This window comes from Silene latifolia, chromosome X (assembly GCF_048544455.1).
Source record: "Silene latifolia isolate original U9 population chromosome X, ASM4854445v1, whole genome shotgun sequence".
Taxonomy (NCBI): domain Eukaryota; kingdom Viridiplantae; phylum Streptophyta; class Magnoliopsida; order Caryophyllales; family Caryophyllaceae; genus Silene; species Silene latifolia.
In genome coordinates this window covers 56,881,583-56,903,447 of record NC_133537.1, presented here as the reverse complement: position 1 = coordinate 56,903,447, position 21,865 = coordinate 56,881,583, and the positions used below count along the sequence as shown (strand labels likewise).

Here is a 21,865-nt window from a genome sequence, read left to right as displayed (position 1 = left end):
CTTGGGTGGAAGGTCGCACTCCTAAGAACGGAAAGACGAAAACTAATTATGATAAGGACATCAAAGATAAAATTGTAAGTTTGACTTAATATGTCACTCCTACCACTGTTGGTCGGAGTTATATAATTATGAGTTTAAATAAAATTTAGTTGTTTAATGGTTTTTTGTGTATGTAGAGGATCTGTGTGAAGGAGGTACAGGAAGGAAAATGGAAGCCTCAAGGATGTGATGACATTCTTGCTAGGGCAATCGGCAAAGCAAAGCATCTAGGTCGTGTGAGAGGGGTATCGATGCATGTTGGATCACTAAGTATTTTGGGAAAACTACACGAAGGATGATGAGTGGTGATGATTCCAAGAAGGTAATCGTATAAATACTGTATTTGAACCAACGTAATTTATAACTATATATGCTGACATTAATTTCTACTACACAGCTACAGAAAATGGCCAGGTTGATGCTGAGAATGTTGGAAACTGGGGGAAAGCCATCAGAAGAAGAGTTGAATATCGTTCAAAAAGTTATAAAGGAAGCAGAGGAGGAGGAGGAGGAAAAAGAGGTAATAATATTTATATCTTATATACAATGTGTTATATGATTTGGACAATCATTATGTGTTATATGGACAAGTGTTAATGTACAGAAGGAAGCTGAGGAGGACATGGCAAGGGAGAAGGAAATGGCAAAGAAGACTAAGGTGGGAGCCGAGAATCGATATCAGGTAGTTGAAGAAGAAGAGGAAGCCAGGAAGGCCGTGACACAGGATGAGATTGAGGTAGTTGATGATCAGACGTTCTTCTCAACACCGAAAAAGGTAATAGCTGCTAGTTTATAATTATTCATGTCATACACGTTTTTTACTTGTGAAATTTATTTAAGGTGGTGAATGTATGTGTACTAATTGATTAAAGCTATCGTGAAGGGAGATTGCAAGGTGGCTTGTCGTGACACAGGATGAGATTAAGGTGTTGTTGCCAGGGGATACGTGTTCGCTTACGGCCGACTTCAACAAGTTAAAGTTCATGGTATACCCCTTCGTGACAAATGCAGGAAAGTGGAAATGTCCCAATTATATAAAGATGAGTATGGGGAAGTAAAAGTACCATTTCCTAATGAGGAGGTCACTTAGAAAGAAACCCTAAGTTCTTATGTGCAATGGCCTAACAACCTCATCAATGTTGTCATCCCCGAGGTACCTATATGCAGACGTTAATTATTACTTGTTCTTTAAATATATTAGGGTACGAATATTAACATATCGTAAGTACTTTAATCTTTACATTTGCAGAAGTTAAGCATAGCCATAGCGACAGCTAAAGCAATTACTACTACGTCAACGGACAAAGTCACAGAAAGGACTACGTCTTCCCCCAAAACCAAAACCACAGGACATACAATTTAAGCCAGCTACTTTTGTTGCAGTCAAGCCTGCTTATGATTCTTATAATGAATCGTGTGCATATAAGAAACAAATGAAAACTACTTCGTTGAAGGCTTTGCACAACCTGGCTGTAAAGAAGTCACCTAGAGGGGATGTAGTCATGACTAACATTGAAGAGGAAATATGGGCGCAGCTGCTAATATAGCCGTACTGGACCCGAAGCAACTGATGGAATTTGTCGACCATGACAATTTAGATGCTATTCACATTTTGATTTGGATGAAGTAAGTTTTATTAATAAAACTATTTAGTCATTTCCATTTACGAATAATGATGTTTGTTTAAATTATCAATTACAATAACATTCTTCGTTCCATGTAGTGTGATAGGTACCTGACTAATCAGATCGCTGAGAAGAATTTCCCAATTCACACCTACAGATTCTTGGGTCCTAAGGCGTTCTCTGTGCACAGAATTTCATATGAAGAACAAATCAATAGTATTGCTCATCGGTTGATGTCGACCAAAAAACTATGGCTTGCCCCCTACAATGAGAATATGTATGTATAGTACGTGATTATTGTAATGACTCACGATTCCATAAATTTATTATTAACATGCTTACATGCGTGTAAATGAACTAACAGCTCAATGTCCCAAATTGAATAGGAAACATTGGGTGCTACAGGCAATCCAAGTGGAAACAAAAACAGTGTACTGGATTGACTCTTGCAAAGGCAAACCCTCTGACAGTTGTGTAAAAATGATAACTGAGTAAGTTTACAACCTTCAATAATGTCATTTGTTATTGTATGACTTGAGTCATATATATACAAATAATAATGGCATGTGTGTATATTTATGAATTAGTGTTTTTGAAGCAAAAAGAAGATTATGTCCACCTGGGAAATATGAAAGCAACACCGATCCCAATTTTATCACGCCATTAGTGAGTGTATTCTTAATAATTAGTCGTATCATTTAATTTATTTTTATGTGAGAGGTTGATTATGTAATTCAGGTGATTTGTGTGTGATTTATATAATAGTCTCCTAAAGCACCAGACGACAAACAATGCGCCTTTTACGTTTGTCTGTCCATGTGGGAGGTTATCAACGGAAATTATTCTACCTTCCGATACGGGTTAGTGTGATTTAAAAACTATTTCAGACGTAAATTGAGTTCAATTCTGCATACTTCCATGTATTATATCTATTTTGATTATGTATATTTTGAATTGTTGTTTCCACTAATACTGAACAAAGCCCCAGAATATTCGCCAGAGGACATCACCCAAGTGAGAAATATGTGAGCCAGTTATGTTATTTCATTGGCAGAGTCTCAATAGTTTGCTCATGCTTTATGTACGTGTTTATATGTAACACCCGCGAATTTTCCATTTTTGACATTTATAATTTAATTAACCATTCTATTGTCTTATTCATATTTTAAATTATTTAATTTAACTAATTTCATTTTTAAGCATGATTTTTAATTAATTCTATTTTAAAGCTTAACTTATATAAAAATATACTTTTAGTCGGATAGTAATAATAATGATAATAATATCCGTCTTAAGTTTGTAGTAGGTTTGAGACGCATTTTAGTGTATATCGACTCAATTTTACATTTTGGGCCTAGTATGACTATTGGGCTCACATACTACTCTTTCCTCCTCATAAAAATCATGAAGGAAACTCTAACTACATCTTCTTCCTCAAAATTTCAGCACACCATCTTCAACAACCATCGCCATTTTTACACATTTCTCTTACAAATCTTCAAAACACCATAACTTGCTCAATTCTCATCCGAATCAAGTGATTTTTGCGTCTATTTCTTCCCCTCATCGCCCTCCATCTTTCTAGGTAAGAAAGGAACCGAATTTCCTCCATACATAGGGCTGCCGACCCATAATATACATGTTACTCTTTTTCTAGTTTCGATTCTTAGTCTTAATTTGTGTTTTCTCATGTTTAGGAGAAAGATTAGTTGACCCGGAAGTGGATTCTTGCAAGTAAGACGATTTCATTAGAGATTAAGAGCTAAAAGGTAACGGTGATGGGTTACTCGACATTATGTCAAATTTGTGTGTTTATATGTTGTAGTTTGTTCATATGTATGTTAAAGTTTGAATCTTTTCTTGTTTCACATGTTTGTTGTTGAATGAGTTTGTATGAGAAACCATCTCATGGTTGGTTGAAGAAATTTCCAATCTTTTGGGTTACATGAGTGTTTACATGGATGAATTAGTAAAGAAACCGTCTTATTCATGCTTAATAATTGTGTTTAATTATGTCATGAAGTTGTTAGTTTGGAATTGTTTGAATTTAAATCGAATCTTGTGTTTTAATCCCTCTTTTATGCTTTGATTTCACCCTTAATACTTGTATAAAGTTACTTGGGTAATATATGGTGCAATTGGGATGGTAATATTATGATAAAAATTGATTTGAGGATGAAGATGAACTTGTTGTGTCGTGCAAATCAGTGATTTGCGCAGGCTGCGCATCTCGGCGCAGGCTGCGCATCTCGGCGCAGGCTGCGCCATAGCTTGGACCAGTCTTCGTAAAATAGCCATACCTTCTTCGTTACTTGTTTGGTTGAGGATTATGACCTACCATTAGAACCGTAAGAGGATAAGCTATCACCACCAATTGTTTTCACCTCATTCTCATATATAGAACTCAAGCTATGACCGTTTGAAGTTGACCCTTGTTGTAGTCGAGTACTAAACTTGTTGTTATAGATTGGGTTTTATGTTTCTTGTTGGGTATGCATCTTAACCTTGGTTCTAATGATTTTGTATGGTGTGGTGACACTCTTTTATCATGGGAGCACCTAATATTTGTCATACTCTCGTACTTATACATGCTTCACATGAATTGTTTACGTTATGATTGTGCAATCATTCTTACACTTAATTGTGACCCAAGTGTGACATTTTAAATTGTGTGACTACTTTACATTCCTTATTTCCTCTTTCGGACCTTTGGTTACGGATATGTGTGCCATGTTTCCGGATTAGGATACCCTTCCACCCCTTTCGGACCTTTGGTTACGGATATGTGTGCCATGTTTCCGGATTAGGTTATCCTTCCACCTTTTATCGGACCTTTGGTTACGGATATGTGTGCCATGTTTCCGATGTGAGGTTACTCGACCTTTGGTTACGGATATGTGTGCCATGTTTTGAGTCTTGGATATGATTAGTATATCATTTGTCGAATCGGGTGACGTCCATCCCGAGAGTCTGGATCCAGGTTTAGACTAGGACCGTATTATGATCGTCGTCCTACCAAGAGGTTGGAGTCTAGGTTGGCTGTCTTGTTTAAGTCTATACTTTGTATATGTCTTTCAGGGCAAGAGTAGTGCCTTGTATTATTCGGTTATGAGAGTCTTGGTCCTATCGGATACTAGAGGTGAGATGCAAGCTTCTAGTTGCGATATGATCGCCGGGATCGATGTTCCCATCCGTTCTTATGGTGAGATGCAAGACATAAGTATGAATGCGACATTAGTAGCCACGTCCCGTGCAATGTTTGTTAAGAGGTTTTTAAAGTAATGGCTATGGTTTCCATCCATGTATTTTCTATTTAATTGACCCGTTATTTATCTTCTTCATATGATTCGATGCGTAATCTCATATCTATGTTATATTGCCTTGAAATTCGTGCTTTTGTCCAAACGTATTCGTGTCTTCCATATTATTTTAATTATCTCACATGAATAGTTGAGTTGAGTTAATATGAAATTGGTTGACTTAGTTATTCTACTCCCTTGAATGCATATTTAATATAATGTACCGTGCCTATCTCATTATGAATGTAATATGCCTATCTCATTATGATTACCGTTTATATCCCCTTGTTCATTATTATTCAAGTATGATGTATGATCAATATGTTTAATTAAGTTCTTGCTTACTTGCATTTTGACATATTGTGGCTGGGAGAACCCTGAGTTACTCCCCACTGACTGTGGCGTTCATGTTTACATGAATGACAGGTTCGTGATGCAGATTATATGGGGAAGGCGTGTGAGCTAGCGAGAACGTTGACCCTTGGACTTTAGTTATCATTTTCATAAACTCACCTATCTTTAGATTTGTGCTTATTCGTGGGATATCTTTTCCCCAACGCACTTTGTTTTTAATTATAAAACTTAATTATATTACTTTTCATTTCCGTTTGATTACTTATGGTGGATTTCGCACTTTAAAATTTAAAAAGTTTTAAAAATCTCGTACTTTCCGCTTAGATTTATTAATTCTCTTTTGATGCCCTATCGAGGGGTGTCACAGTTGGTATCAGAGCCTATGTTGCTCCCGACGCAAACACGTGTACCCCGAATTTAATTTTGAACTTCACCTTAAATAATAAATGAGAGATGGGTAGAAATAAGGGCCTAAGTTGGTAGTCTCTTAGTGTATGCTTCATGGTAGGTTCTAACATGTTTGTTGATTGTCAATTATTTCTGTACCCTTAGATCAATGACCGTGAGCTTACCTATGTGGAGATCAAGACTTGGTGCCTATTGCCGGAATTGAAGATTTATTCAACTTTTGAAGAATGCTTCTATTTCCTCGAAGATATTTCTCATTCTTTGTGTAACTTGCCTCATTCGTTTACTTCTTGATGCTTATTTCCTCTTCTAAACTTTCTTTTCTTTTTCCTTGGAAGTTACTCTTGTACCCTCCCAACTTGTCCTTTGTTCCTAGCTTATCCTCCTGCTTTAACGCCTTTTTATAGTTCTCTTTCTTTTGTGGGATGTTAACCTTGGTTGGATATTTTGGCTTTGTGGAGTTTGTTTGTGGTTGACCAATAACCCTGGTTTTGAGGCGTTGTGATGTTAGAAAGACTTAGGTTGTGTGATGAGGCATACTTAGTAATTCTTATACCTAGTTCCTTGATAAAGTGAGTATGGTTGATTAGTGGGATTATTTGTGTTGTCAAGTGTGAGTTGCATTTGTTACTAAGGTTATGAAACTTGGCTTTGTTGTTTATGTTTGGGTTTGGAAAGGCTTGGGAAGTGTAGTGAGACGTGTCTTGGGATACTAGTGCCTAGTACTTGACTTAGAATGGGTGAAATTGAATGGTGGAATTGAAGAGGTAAGATTGACTGAGTAAGTCGAGTTTATGATTGAATTTCGTAATCACTTTGGATATGAGGGTTTGATAATGTACATGTGAACATATGAGAAATGTTAATTGTGGGAGTATTAGTTTGTCTAAGTGAGTGATCTTGATTACTACTTGAGGTATGGTATGAGAGTGAGACCAAGCTACATTGTTGGGGAGTGTTAGCACTTGTTTTAGGAGCTAGAAAGGATAATGGTATGGTTGACGCCAAATGTTAAGTTAAAGAACATAGTTTCAATTTATTGAGTTAGAATGTGGAAATATGAAGTGGTAAAGTGTGGTTACAACTAATACCTTGTTTCTTGGGAACTCGATGGTAAGTAAAGTTCCATGATATCGGATTTGAAAGAAAATACATGGGGATGTTGATGACCGTAACGGATTGGTGATGTTATTTGATATTAGTTGGCTCATAAGAGTTCTTTAGTTGCGAGAGACTTAATATTGAGAAGTATTTGTTAACCCTATGGTTTTATAAACTTTGAGGTTGTATTGAGTACTTGAGATAATGGGATGATGTTGTAGATGAGTGTAGTTCTGCTTTTGCGAATCCGTAATAAGTAAAAGGATAGAAGGACTCGAGATCCTATTGATTTTTCAAGCTTGGGTGATTATGTATCTTTCTCAAAAGAATGTAGAAGAGTGGACTTTCATGAAAGGAGTTTTTGGATTGGCATGTTAGTACCTTGTTTTGAAATAAGAACCTTGTGGAACATTTGAGGAACCTTTTCTGGGAATTTAGAGCTCGGAAGGAAACACCTATAGGACGTTGTTGGCCATTGGTGATGAAAGTGTTACTTGGAAGTTTGAGTTAAGCTTGAGGTTAGCATAGTCGGTATACTTTTGTGAGTATTGTGATGATTACATAAGAACCATGTTAGGCGAGAGTTGTTTCTAGTCTTGGAATCTCATTTGGGTATCCACTTTGCGGTAATGAGGATTAGTAGCCAGAGTTCTTGAGATGTGATTATAAGTTGGGATCGATAGATGTTGAGCTGGGATGAGTTAGATGTTTTGGGTGGTTGTCTCGTAAGTTGGAGAATGTCACCATCTATGCTTTAGGTTTCGAGGGTATAACAAGATCTCTTTGGGATGATAGAATGTGCAAAAGAACTTTTGAATTTGGTTTTTTGATTGAAGGTTTTACCATTCTGAGAATCTCATAGTTGACACTAGTTGGATATGAGTATAGCTTTGTTAGAAGCTTTGACCTTGACCTCATGGAGGTTGTTTGTAGATGTTTGAGAATTTGGAGTGGTGAAATCACACGTATAGTGAACTACCTCGTTTCATGGAATAGCTTAGGATGAAGTAACATAAGTGTTTTGAGAAAATCTTTGGGAGTGATGTGGTTATGAGTTTTGTTGTTAGGAAATTTTCGGAACCGCTTAGAATGATGTGGTTATTGAGATTTGGGTATCTGGCATTTCCTTGTTGTCTAATCTCCCTTTTTCTTTGACCATAAGTGTTACCGTTCATACCTCTCTTCCTCGCTTCGTCGTACTCCTCCTTTAAGTTTGATACTCATAATCTATGAAACTCTATCTTTGACATCCTTGTTGACCTTACTTCAACTCTTACCCTTAGGAAGTTCATCATAGCTCTTTTGTTGGTTAAGTTTGGATTCTCTTAGCGTACTTTGTATTTTGATGTTTGAGATACTTTTCAATTCGTACAATTTCTAAAAAATTCAAGCTACCATTTTTGATTCATTGTTAAGAGTTTATGCTACTTTCACAAAATTTTAACTATTTTAAAGGTTTGAAAATGAAAATTTGATTTAGTCTCCCTTTTGTTCTTTGAGTATAGACTTCCTTATCATGATCTTTGATTGCTAAACTCGAGATTGCTTTAATTTCGCTCAATTTCTAACTAACTTTAATGATTTCTTTATCAAAGTTTGAAGTTATATTTTAAAGGACTTGACTCCTTTTTTAGTTTAAAAATGAAACTCTTATTTTTGTTTTGGCTTTTGCAAAAGAAAATTTGAGTGGATTATCATTTTCATTTGGTTTTAACGTTGATGGGATGTTAGGACTCGTTATTAAAGGCGTCTAATAACTTGCCCTATGCTTAACGATGAATGATTTTTTGTTTTAAATTGTCTTTGACTTGGAAAGTTAGCGCTCTTGTGTGCACGACAAGAGCAATTTTGTTCCATCAAGGAGACTTATACTTTTGAAAACTCTCCATAAATATTTTTGGAAGTATTTTGATTTTGGATTTTTGCAAATGATTCCATTTTTGGCCTTGTCTTTGATTTGGAATGTGATGTTCTTGAATGCGCAACGAGAACACTTCCGTTCCTTTGACGAGAATCTGATACTGTTGGAAAATTCTACTTGAAACTTTTGAAAGGATTTTAATTATTGCAATAAGTAACCTTTAATGTTTTGGTTGCCGATTTCAAAAGTCCGACTTTGTCTTTATAACCTTTCATCTTCTACTTTCAAGTTTCGAGGACGAAACTTTTTAAAAGGTGGGGTGATTGTAACACCCGCGAATTTTCCATTTTTGACATTTATAATTTAACTAACCATTTTATTGTCTTATTCACATTTTAAATTATTAAATTTAATTAATTTCATTTTTAAGCATGATTTTTAATTAATTATATTTTAAAGCTTAACTTATATAAAAATATACTTTTAGTCGGATAGTAATAATAATGATAATAATATCCGTCTTAAGTTTGTAGTAGGTTTGAGACACATTTTAGTGTATATCGACTCAACTTTACATTTTGGGCCTAGTATGAGTATTGGGCTCACATACTACTCTTTCCTCCTCATAAAAATCATGAAGGATCTTAACCAAAAAAAAAAAAATCATGAAGGAAACCCTAACTACATCTTCTTCCTCAAAATTTCAGCACACCATACACTACTACAAATCCAGGCAACTACAACGCCCCTCTAACAACGGTTATCCACGAAAATCACCATAAGACGTTGTAGAACGGATGGCGCGAATTTTACTAAAACTAATTACAACGGTTATGGTTCCATAACCGTTGTTATAGGTCTTAACAACGGGTCAAACATGCACAACTGTTGTTAATAATTTGGCGCAAAATTGGCGCAAAGTTAGTGAAAAATAATTACAACGGTTATTTATAAACCCGTTGTTAATACTTTTCAACAACGGTTTACTATGGACCCGTTGTTAATATTTTCTGTAATGACAACGGGTTTTTGTTTAACAACCATTGTCAATACTTTCCATACTATAAACCAAACAAACACAGATCAGCTACAGCCACACCACACAAACACAATAAACATACACAAACACAAACACACTTTCTCATCGTCTCTTTCTCTCTTCCTCATCGTCGCTTTATCATCTGGCCGTCACTGTTGGTTTCATCGTCTCTTACTTTCTCTAATTATCAGGTAAATATGCATGATTTAATTTAGGTTTTGTCATCTCAGTCATTATTTTCTTTCTCTAATTATTTCATTTGCATGTGTTTTTATCGATCATTATGTTCTTTCTCTAAGTATTATTCACTTAATTAGTTTTGTCACTGTTGTTTTTCTGCGTTTATTAGTTTGTAAAACAAATTAAATAAAATAAAACAAAGAAGAAGCAAGATGATAGAGAGGAATGCATGATAAACTTAATTAATCAATTAATATATATATATATATATATATATATATATATATATATATATATATATATATATATATATATATATATATATATATATATTAAAAAAACAATTACATTGATAAAAATGAAATTCTTAGATATGCATAGAGTCTCATTCTCTTCTATGATATCCATCCTCTCCTCCTTAGCTATTTGGAGGTTTCGTTCGTGCGATTGCTATATCGTCATATAGTCTGCAACAACTTGCTCTGTCAAGCCATTTTTTTGGCGTCCTTGAGTGCGGTTCGAGCGTCCTTAAGGTAGCTCATGTACCTGTCCTCGATGTCCAGCAACCGGCGGATGAAACTCTTGTTATGCTCGGTCATAGTAACAGTCTTACGGATGGTATCATTCATTGTTGATGAAGTTTGGAGTTTGTTTGAAAGATTTAGGGTTTGGAGTTTGTTTTAGCAGTTAGGGTTTGGAGATATATAGTGAGATAATGGAATGGTGGTTGAGATAATGCATGTATTTATACTAAGTAATGTGTCTTTTGAGTTGTTTTTTAATTAATATATGTTTAGGAAGTTGTGCCATCATATCTCTTCTTCAAATCTTATAACCCTTCTCATTCCATATATTGTCCATTCATATGCAGGGATTGGCTGTAATAATGCATGCATCGGAATTATAACTGGCCGCCGTAATAATGCATGCATCTAGTAATATTTAATTTAATTTTTTTTTGGAGGTAAATAAACAACAACGGTTATTTAAAAAAAAAACATGTTGTCTTTAGTTATAACAACGGTTTTTTATACTGTAACCGTTGTTATAACTTTCCCACCAAAATTTAGTCACCCTTTCCACAACGGTTTTTTCTACTTTAAACCGTTGTCAATAGTTTTCACAACGGGTTTCTTAGAAAAACCAACCGTTGTTAAAACCTACTACAACGGACGCTTTAAAAACGTCCGCTTTTTTATATAACAACGGTTTTTAACCGTTGTTATAGCCTGTATCTGTAGTAGTGATAACTTGCTCAATTCTCATCCGAATCAAGTGATTTTCGCGTCTATTTCTTCCTTTCATCGCCCTCCATCTTTCTAGGTAAGAAAGGAACCAACTTTCCTCAATATATAGGGCTGCCTACCCATAATATACACAGTACCCTTTTTCTAGTTTCGATTCTTAATTTTAATTTGTGTTTTCTCATGTTTAGGAAAAATATTAGTTGACGCGGAAGTGGATTCTTGCAAGTAAGACGATTCCATTAGAGATTAAGAGATAAAAGGTAACGGTGATGGGTTACTCGACATTATGTCAAATTTGTGTGTTTATATGTTGTAGTTTGTTCATATGTATGTTAAAGTTTGAATCTTTTCTTGTTTCACATGTTTGTTGTTGAATGTGTTTGTATGAGAAACCATCTCATGGTTGGTTGAAGAAATTTCCAATCTTTTGGGTTACATGAGTATTTACATGGATGAATTAGTAACAAAACCGTCTTATTCATGCTTAATAATTGTGTTTAATTATGTCATGAAGTTGTTAGTTTGGAATTGTTTGAATTTGAATCGAATCTTGTGTTTTAATCCCTCTTTTATGCTTTGATTTCACCCTTAATACTTGTATGAAGTTACTTGGGTAATATATGGTGTAATTGGGATGGTAATGGTATGATAAAAATTGATTTGGGGATGAAGATGAACTTGATGTGTCGTGCAAATCAGTGATTTGCGCAGGCTGCGCTACAGCCTGGACCAGGCTTCGTAAAATAGCCATAACATCTTCAATACTTGTTTGTTTGAGGCTTATGACCCACCGTTAGAACCATAAGAGGATTAGATATCACCTCCAATTGATTTCATCTCATTCTCATCTCTGGAACTCAAGTTATGATCGTTTGAAGTTGACCCTTGTTGTAGTCGAGTACTAAACTTGTTGTTATAGATTGAGTTTTATGTTTCTTGTTGGGTATGCATCTTAACCTTGGTTCTAATGCTTTTTTATGGTGTGTTAACACTCTTTTATCATGGGAGCACCTGATATTTGTCATACTCTCGTACTTATACATGCTTCACATGAATTGTTTACGTTATGTTTGTGCAATCATTCTTACTCTTAATTGTGACCCAAGTGTGACGTTTTACATTGTGTGACTACTTGACATTCCTTATTTCCTCTTTCGAAGCTTTGGTTACGGATATGTGTGCCATGTTTCCGGATTAGGATACCCTTCCACCCCTTTCGAATCTTTGGTTACGGATATGTGTGCCATGTTTCCGGATTGGGTTATCCTTCCGCCTTTCATCGGACCTTTGGTTACGGATATGTGTGCCATGTTTTGAGTCTTGGATACGATTAGTATATCATTTATCGAATCGGGTGACATCAATCCTGAGAGTCTGGATCCACGTTTAGACTAGGACCGTATTATGATCGTTGTCCTACCAAGAGGTTGGAGTCTGGGTTGGTTGTCTTGTTTGAGTCTATAATTTGTATATGTCTTTTAGGGCAAGAGTCGTGCCTTATATTGTTCGGTTGTGAGAGTCTTGGTCCTATCGGATACTAGAAGTGAGATGCAAGCTTCTAGTTACGATATGATCGTCGGGATCGATGTTCTCATCCGTTCTTATGGTGAGATGCAAGCCATAAGTATGAATGCGACATTAGTAGCCACGTCCCGTGCAATATTTGTTAAGAGGAGTTTAAAGTAATGGCTATGGTTTCCATCTATGTATTTTCTATTGAATTGACCCATTATTTATCTTCTTCATATGATTCAATGCATAATCTCATATCTATGTTATATTTCCTTGAAATGCGTGCATTTTCCTAAACGACCGTATTCGTGTCTTCCATATTATTTTAATTATCTCACATGAATAGTTGAGTTGAGTTAATGTGAAATTGGTTGACTTAGTTATTCTACTCCCTTGAATGCATATTTAATATAATGTACCATGCCTATCTCATTATGAATGTAATATGTCTATCTCATTATGATTACCGTTTATATCCCCTTGTTCATTATTATTCAAATATGATGTATAATCAATATGTTTAATTAAGTTCTTGCTTACTTGCATTTTGACATATTGTGGCTGGGAGAACCCTGAGTTACTCCCCACTGACTGTGGCGTTCAGGTTTAGATGAATGACAGGTTCGTGATGCATATTATATGGGAAGGCGTGTGAGCTAGCGAGAACGTTGACCCTTGGACTTCAGTTATCGTATTCATAGACTCACCTATCTTTAGACTTGTGCTTATTCGTGGGATATATTTTCCCCAACGCACTTTGTTTTTAATTGTAAAACTTAATTATATTACTTTTCATTTCCGTTTGATCACTTATGGTGGATTTCGCACTATAAACTTTAAAAAGTTTTAAAAATCTCGTATTTTCCGCTTAGATTTATTAGTTCTCTTTTGATGCCCTATCGAGGGGTGTCACGGTATATATAGAGTGATTGTGTATTGGCTTCTTTTGTTTTTTTGAGGAAGTTGTGTTTTGGCTTTTGATCATCCTGTTTGTACTGTTTTTAAACTGGGTTTAATTGATCATGGGGTATAATATTTTGATGCAAGATTGAATTTTTGCAGTGCACAGCTGCTGGAATGCTATTTTTCAGCAGCTGCTAGAACGCTGCTGAAAAAATAGCATTTCAATAGCTGCTAGAATAAGCTAGAATCATTTTTTTTTAAACAATAATTAAAAACGATAACGGTTAAAAACAACCCGTTGCAAACAATTATTTGACAACGGTTTTATTTAGATAAATAACCGTTGACATATTTTCCCTCCCATTCAAACCGGCAAAAATATAAGATAACGAATGATAACCGTTGTCGAATTCAAAACTTTTACAACGGTTTATTTAAGCAGAACCGTTGTAAAAGTTTTATCAATAAAAATAGATAACGGTTACATACCGTTGTCAATAGATAAATATAACAACGGTTTTGCATGCAATAAAGCCGTTGTTAAATTTTGACATTCAAGTAAATAAGATAACGAAATGAACCGTTATCATATAGTATAATATTTAACAACGGTTTTGAAACGATAAAACATTGTCAATAGTAAACTACGACAACGGATTTGAAACCGTTATTAAGATTTAATAACGGTTTCTTAAAAGTATACCTGTTGCCATAAACTTATTTAACAACAGTTTTATAACGGTTCTTGAGTTGTGATAATGGTATTATAGATCCGTTATAGATGTTATATAATGGTCGCGTGTTTGTACAACCGTGGTATATATTTAACAACCATCGTTGCAATAACGGTCCCTTATTTCCATTTAAAAACGTTAATTGCATTATATGACCGTTATTGAAGGTCTTATTTGGCTTAGTGAGGGTTTATGTGATTGGCTTTCATGAATTGTTTACGTTTGACCATAGTACTTAGTGTGTTATTATTGCTTGTAATGTTATGTTATTATTTAAAATGTCATTAATCGAGGTATATTTAATTAACCAATAGCAACGTGACGTGACTACATGGACAACGAAAGCATGAGATAATCTATGTCACATGTAATGGTTCAATGACTTTATAGTGAGCGACATTGTGAATTTCATTATAGTTGCTTGTACACCAACGAATCCTGTGATGGATATAGACGGAATACTTACATAAAGTACAAATAGACACAAATACGTGTGAGATCATGTGATACATCTGACGTGATATATGTGTCACATGAGGATAGTAAGTGAGTTATACTAGAATACGCAACCTATTACGTGGTGCCCGTCATTTCGTTCCTTGTTATATGTTCGTAGGTAGTTTATGAGTTTATCCATGTGTTCGAGCATTGAACTTCGGGACGAAGTTATCTTTTAGGGGGCTTGAATGTAACAATAAAAAGTTAAAGAAAGAGTTAAAGAAAGAAACTAAGCGTTACAAGAATGACAATGTCAAGGGAACCTTGAGTCGGGAAGCGATTGTATGTAAGAGAGTAAATATGGTAAAGGCTTGGGAAAGAGAGGATACTAGCACTACTACATTTAGATTCTATAGCAACACTTTGCTATTGTTGCATAATGTCATATAAATGTTGCAATAGAGTTTATGCAACACTTAATCAAGTGCTACATCAGGTCTTGTTGCATTAGGTCATTGCAACGCTTAATGCAACACTTTTTAATCTGAAGCAACACTTTTGAAAAGTGTTGCATTGGTCATGTTTATGCAACGCTTTTTCAATTGCAAAGGCAACATTTTTTATCTTCTAATGCAACATTTCTTATGTAAAAAAAGCAACACTTCCTGAACTAATGCAATACTTTTCATGTTGATAAGCAACACTTATATCAAATTAATGCAACATTTTTATTTTGGAAACGCAACACTCGTTACGTCCCAAAACAACACTTATAATAAACAAATGCAACACTAATTTATTCAAAAACAACACTTAACAAAGTGCAACGACATAAGGACTTGTAAGGCACGCAACAATTGTAATTCTCTCTAACTGTGCATTCAATTGATTCAGTCTCAAAAATATATGTCAATTACATTTCAAAAAAGGATCAAAAGTAGAACTTCGATCGCAAATGTTCAATTATTTAACTAAAACAAATATAACAAATGTTTAAATAGAACAAATAATAATTCTTAACGATTATTTGAAAGCTACTAATTATAAGTCTTCATTCTTGTATTGTGAGCACATATATGTTGCCAACCGGACAAAAAATCAACCCGTCATCATTGTTAATACCTCAAATGCAACCTGTAACATAAAAAATAGAACATTATTAGATTTGAGGATTCAAAGGCTCAATAGGCATAGATGATACGTCACACTTAATTATCACGAAATAATAAATAATGCATTAAAGAACAACTAATTAACAAGGACGTGCAGAAAATAGAGTACGTGATTGTACACAAGGTGTAGCCTATGTGAAACCTTTGAGTTTGATCTGCAAAGGTAGGCCTGTCCAGCCATAATAATCACACCAAAGACTCAGAGACCCTCTGTTCTCGATAGTCAGGCCATTTTTCTACCTTCACAGGATAAGCATACTAACCTGCCTTACACTAATAATTCTGCATCATAAGTTCCAATCATAGCAGCCCTATTGACTACTCTATCTACCTACAGAATTTACTCTAACTACATACTCTGCCTCATGCTACTAATAAGGTTTATCAATGGTCTGAATGGTTCAGAGGTACACAAGCATGCACCAGCATAGGTGACCTGGTACAACGGTTACGGAATGGGTGGGTTAGTTGTGCCAAAAATCAGTTTATGGGATGACAATATGCACTAGAAGCTCTGAATACGAATGACAAATGACAAACTGATCAAGTATGACATGGATATTGAGGATAGATGCTACTTTTGTAGAATTAAGAACATATAGATGTGATAGGAAATATAAGAAAAACACCCTTCATTCCTCTTTGACTTGTTAGAAATCCCATCAAAACGGAGAATAATGAATGATATATACCTTGAGAGTTAATTCAGCACCAAACCATATACATTTCCAGACACCTTGAAGCTATCTAGATCAATGATACTAGGAAGTAGGAATAGACTTGAGACAGCTCAAGAATTTGCTGACCTGTTCATCAAATCAATTGTTAGAAATAGCTCAATGAAATATTAACTCTTTGTATGAAAAGAGGCGACTTCCACCACCAAGTAGGACAAAGCATTTTTGAAGTCTTGGACTTAATTCATATGGTAGGATTAGCGGGATTAGCTCTAAGAAAGCAACAAACGACATTAGTGCTAAATCAACAGAAGTCGTCTCTCAATTATAAGTTTATAACACTAGATAACTGAAAATAAAGAATCGCTCCCTAGCTTATCAGCACATGACAGCCTCATAAAGTTCTATTATACATGTAATATCAATAAATTTGATCCTCAAAGTAACGCATTTTTAATTTCAACAACTACAAAGAGGTAAACCTTGGATCTTCATCGAAATATTTCCATATTTTATGTTCTAGGTGCTTAAGTAACTTGTCATTCAGATAGCAAAATCAAAAATTATCTAAGTTTCAACAATTTTTAATTGAATTGCACAATAACCATCAGAAACCACTTCACCCCAGATGAAGCAATAAATAGGTCACAATCAAAATGAATTTCACCAATCTCACAACCACAAGATAATTAAATATCACTAATTATATTAATGCACATTTACCAAGCCAATGGTAGAACAAAAGTTATACTGGAAGTATAAATCTTACTTCTACAGAAGGCAAAACGAAACAACTGCTCATACTCCTCAGTCCTCAGCGGAATCGACAACTGAATGCAAATTGGAAGCACGTCAAATTCAAATATCGTAAACCAGCACAAATTCAGAAACAAAAGGGAAACTAAAGTAACAAATTCAAACTCAAATCCCACTCAAAATTCACCAAAATCGAAGGAAATAAACCTAAAACAACGGATTGTCACGCCTCCAGGACATAATTTCAGTCACATAACCCAGATCAAATTTAGAAAATATTAAAACAAAATAATAACCTAAAATTAACATAATCAGACTCAAATCTAACGCAAAATTTGCGAAAATGAAGGAAAAAATTAAACCTGAGAATAAGAGAATCGAGAAGATCCAGATAAGCAATTAACCAATAACCCTAATTCATATTCTACCAAAAATCCCTAAATCAATACAACTTAACACCAAAATTAGTCATAATTACAATCAACAAATTACCAATCCTAATAAATTCTGGAAAACTAAGAAGGAATTTATGTCTAATTAAAAAGAAACACAAAAAAAATTTCGAATAGAAAAAAGAAAGAGAGAAAACGGACCTTAACTTGAAAGGATATCAGAATCAGACGACCGTAGTGGTTGGCGAGCAAGGCGGCTCGTGGTAGTTGAAGCGAAGTGACGGTGCAGGGAAGATGATTGTCGAGGATGATCTAAAATGAAGTGTTAACTGTAAAAGGAGATGGTAATCTTATTTTTAGTTGGGTTAAGTATGCGTCACAACCCTCACAAGAAAACCGCCCTAGTATTCTATCTATTTTCAAGAAGAAAACACTTGCTATTGATGAAACATTGCCATAAAAACCTTTTTTAAGCGATTTAACTTAGATTTGATTTGGGTCACAAACGATTGTTTCCTCGTGACCACTCTGGACCATTAGAAATTGCCAAAATTAATGATAACGCTGGATACTTAACTAACAAGAATGATGCCACCAGCCAAGTTGGTGAGCTGCTTTGCGCTTCATCCGTGTTTGTCTTGACTAAGATTTTTGCTTGTTTTAATAATTAATACCAACAATGCGCACCTATCGCATAGAATGCTACACTGTTGCGAATATATCCAACAACTAATGCCACTTCAGACTAACAATTGGCTATAAAAAATTAAAAAAATAAGGTTCAAAAGCTCTAACAAGTAACAACTCACATTAAACTTAAATATTAGTTTAAGTTATTAGCACAAAGACTTGACCATTCGTTAAATATCTTAACCAAATTACCTATGCCTGCAAAACGTCCCCCAACGTCACTGAAATGCCTGACTGAAATGTGCTAATGTAAATTTTATGACATAATAATAAAAATAATTAAGAACCACAAACAAAACATAACTAAAAGAAGCAATGTGCAAGATGATTGAAAAGTGAACTGCTAATTTTGCACTTACAAATGAAGCCCATGGATTAGATTCGCTTCACCTTCAATTGACACATCCTTTGAAGAATTGATACATAGAATTTGGCAGTCGTTCGAGCCAACTGTATTTCTCATCTCCATCAAAATCTTTGATGCTCTGAAATGGATAAGAGAACATAACTAGTTAACATCATCAAAGGAAAAGTCATTGTGTGAGCTATTCTAATGGATAAGTCATTATATGAGCTCATCAAAGGAAAAAATATTCTCATTTATTTTCTGGGATTAGTATTATATGTGCAAAAGCAAGAACACGGAAACAAAATTTTTATCCCGAAATACGTGTATCGTACCTCGTTAGATGCTTAAAGTTGTACTCAAACTAATGAGCAATGAGCATCAAGTCTTTGTATAGTTGTAGTGTTACTATGATTACTTATAACTATTAGATGGACAACAACAATAGATCACACTCCAAATAAAAAAGTTACAAAAAATTACCAAGTACATAAAAATGACAGAATACTACATTCCCGTATAAGGGTATGAAACCGCCTCAATTATCGAAATAAAATCAAAGAAACCCCCATCAACATGATTCTAGAAATACGACAGCTATTTAACAAGTAAACTTAAGTCTTAACAGCTTGAATGAGTATGAAACATATTCCACCGAAGTGTAAGCAAGACGATGAATGTAAATTTCATTTGCCCCATGGTCGAACAAAGAGCAAATTTAATAGAAATAGATGTCATTTGATCATGGGGCAAATGGGTATCGATTTCATAGCAAATTTAAGAAAGATGATCTAGAAATAGTTGTCATTTGAGCATTTTTGTAAATTTCACTGAAATATAGGCGTGACTTGTGAATTATGATACAGAAATGAAACTAAAATAAAGCTTGCAACTGATGAATCGAGTGTGGCTTTCCCATCTGGGAAATTTAAGCCAAATGCTTCAATCACAACAACAATTATGTTCTATTATCATTAAATAACAACAAATATCATACCACATTGGAATGCAACTAATTAAGCACAAATCAAATTACCCATGAAACCCTAACTAATTAAATTGAAACCAGTGAAAAAAAATGAGTACCTATTAAGAGTATTACGGAGGAATCGATTGAATGGAGGCGCACACGATACGATTCGACAGTGGCGGTCGGCGTGCGGCTTGGTGAGTGGCGAAGATAATTAGGAGGGTTTCCTACATCGTCAAAGCGAGTTGCCGCGGTGGACGAATTGGGGCAAGACCAAGGGGGTACGGTTATGGCCGAAAACATGAATATAAAAAGGAAATCGCATCCTTTATGGTTGAAACATGGGAAAAATAAGAAACCGGGTTTTAGTTTAACACATTTGTTACCTTTTTCTAAGAAACCAGTTTAAGAAAATCAACGGTATCTTTTGTTAAGAAACCGGTTCTAAAATCTAACAAGTTTCTTATTAATGGTTCCTTTGATGATTTTTGTAGTAGTGTGTGTACATTAACCAAATTCTCTTTGTTACAGCGTTTATGTTAAACTGAGTTTCACATCGATTTTAACAAAACCGATGTTAGAACTGTTGATACTAATATTCTATTACATTGCTTTTAAAAAGTAACCAACATAAATAAAAAAAATGCAATCAATTGACATCGGTTTTTGAAAGAATCGATGTTATTTACGAACATTTACATCGTTTCAACTAAAAGCGATGTTATTGTGGCGATGTCAATAGGACTAATTGTACTAGTGATGTTGCTATTGTTGCTTAAAGTGTTGCGACAAAATGCAACATTTGTGTCAAAATGTTGCATTTATAACAATACAATGCAACACTTCTCTTAAAGTGATGCCCTATATCAATAAAAGCAACATTTTTGAATAAAGTGTTGCATGATTAACTAAAATGCAACATAAAAAACAAAGTGTTGCAGATGAAATGTTGCATTACATCAATTTTTGTAGTAGTGTAGAGAGTAGTAGCGAGATGGAGATGGAGATCAGACTTGAGAGAATGGTGGGGAGAGAGTGAGGCGAACTTTGGGGACGAAGTTCCTCTAATTAGAGGCCCTTGTATTTCCTGAGTATCCCGGATGCATAAGGTCCTCTATTGCTTCATTTAGGTGTCAGCACTCGTCTGTATGATGGTCGTTCCCTTTGTGTTAGTCGCAATATTTGTTCTTGTCACTCTCCTTCATCTAGAGGGTTTTCTCCACTTCACATTGTCTTTTTCCAAAGCGTACACTTCTGACATTCTCCTGTTCAGTGGGGTGTGATGTTGGAATCGTGGGAAATGTTCTCTGTCTTTCTTTTCCAATCCCAATATTTCTTTGGCGCTATTTCTGCCTCTCCTATGAGGAGGAGATAATCCTTTTTTCGATTGTCGGGGAGGTGACGCCTTGATCGGGCTCCTTCCTCGCACTAGGGAAGTGTTTATTGTCGTGAACCTTTTCTGGTAGTCCTCTTCTCTGATGTATCTGTCAGCCATTTCCCGAGCCCCTACGAGACTCTTTTGGTGGCTTCCGGAGCATTTCGCTATTTAAAGCTCCGTCTTGCAATCCATGAGTTAGGGCCAAGACGACAATTTCGTTAGCGAGGCCTTTGATCTGCTGAGTTTCTAAGTCGAAGCGGTGGATGTAGTCCTCCATTCGTTCTTCGCTACTGCTTGAGTGTAAGCAACTCGATTGTTGTCCTTTTGCGCCTCCTGTTGCAGGCATACTGGTCTTTGAAGTGTTGGCGTAGGTCTTCATAGGATCCGATTGATCCTTCTAGCAAGCCTTTGAACCAGGACTGTGCAGGTCTAACTAGGGTTACCGGAAAGACCTTACACCTAGGGGTGTTAATGAGACGAGACAGCTCGCGAGCTACTCGAGATCGACTCGGTCAAGGCTTGGTCAAAGTTTGGCTCGTACGAGCTCGGCTCATGCTTGGGCTCGGCTTAAGAGCTTAACGAGTCAAGCCGAGCAAAGGCTGGCTCGACTCGAAAAGCTCGCGAGCGGCTCGAACTTTTGTGATTACATAAGATATTGCTCATATTTTATAAAAATATTTTATCATGATTATATTTTTTTATCACACATATTAAATGTTTTGCTCATTTCCCAAATATTTTTAC

At 35.3% G+C, this 21,865-nt stretch overlaps 1 long non-coding RNA gene across 1 annotated transcript; it reads right to left on the bottom strand.

The window, feature by feature from the left end:
* Window positions 1–15,606: 15,606 nt before the first annotated feature.
* LOC141621408 (uncharacterized) lies at window positions 15,607–20,110 on the bottom strand. The gene is made up of 5 exons (XR_012532302.1): window positions 19,860–20,110; window positions 18,787–18,912; window positions 17,359–17,419; window positions 16,605–16,718; window positions 15,607–15,874 (listed from the first exon to the last, which is right to left on the bottom strand). It is a non-coding gene; the product is annotated as an uncharacterized LOC141621408 (long non-coding RNA).
* Between the last annotated feature and the right edge of the window lie 1,755 nt (window positions 20,111–21,865).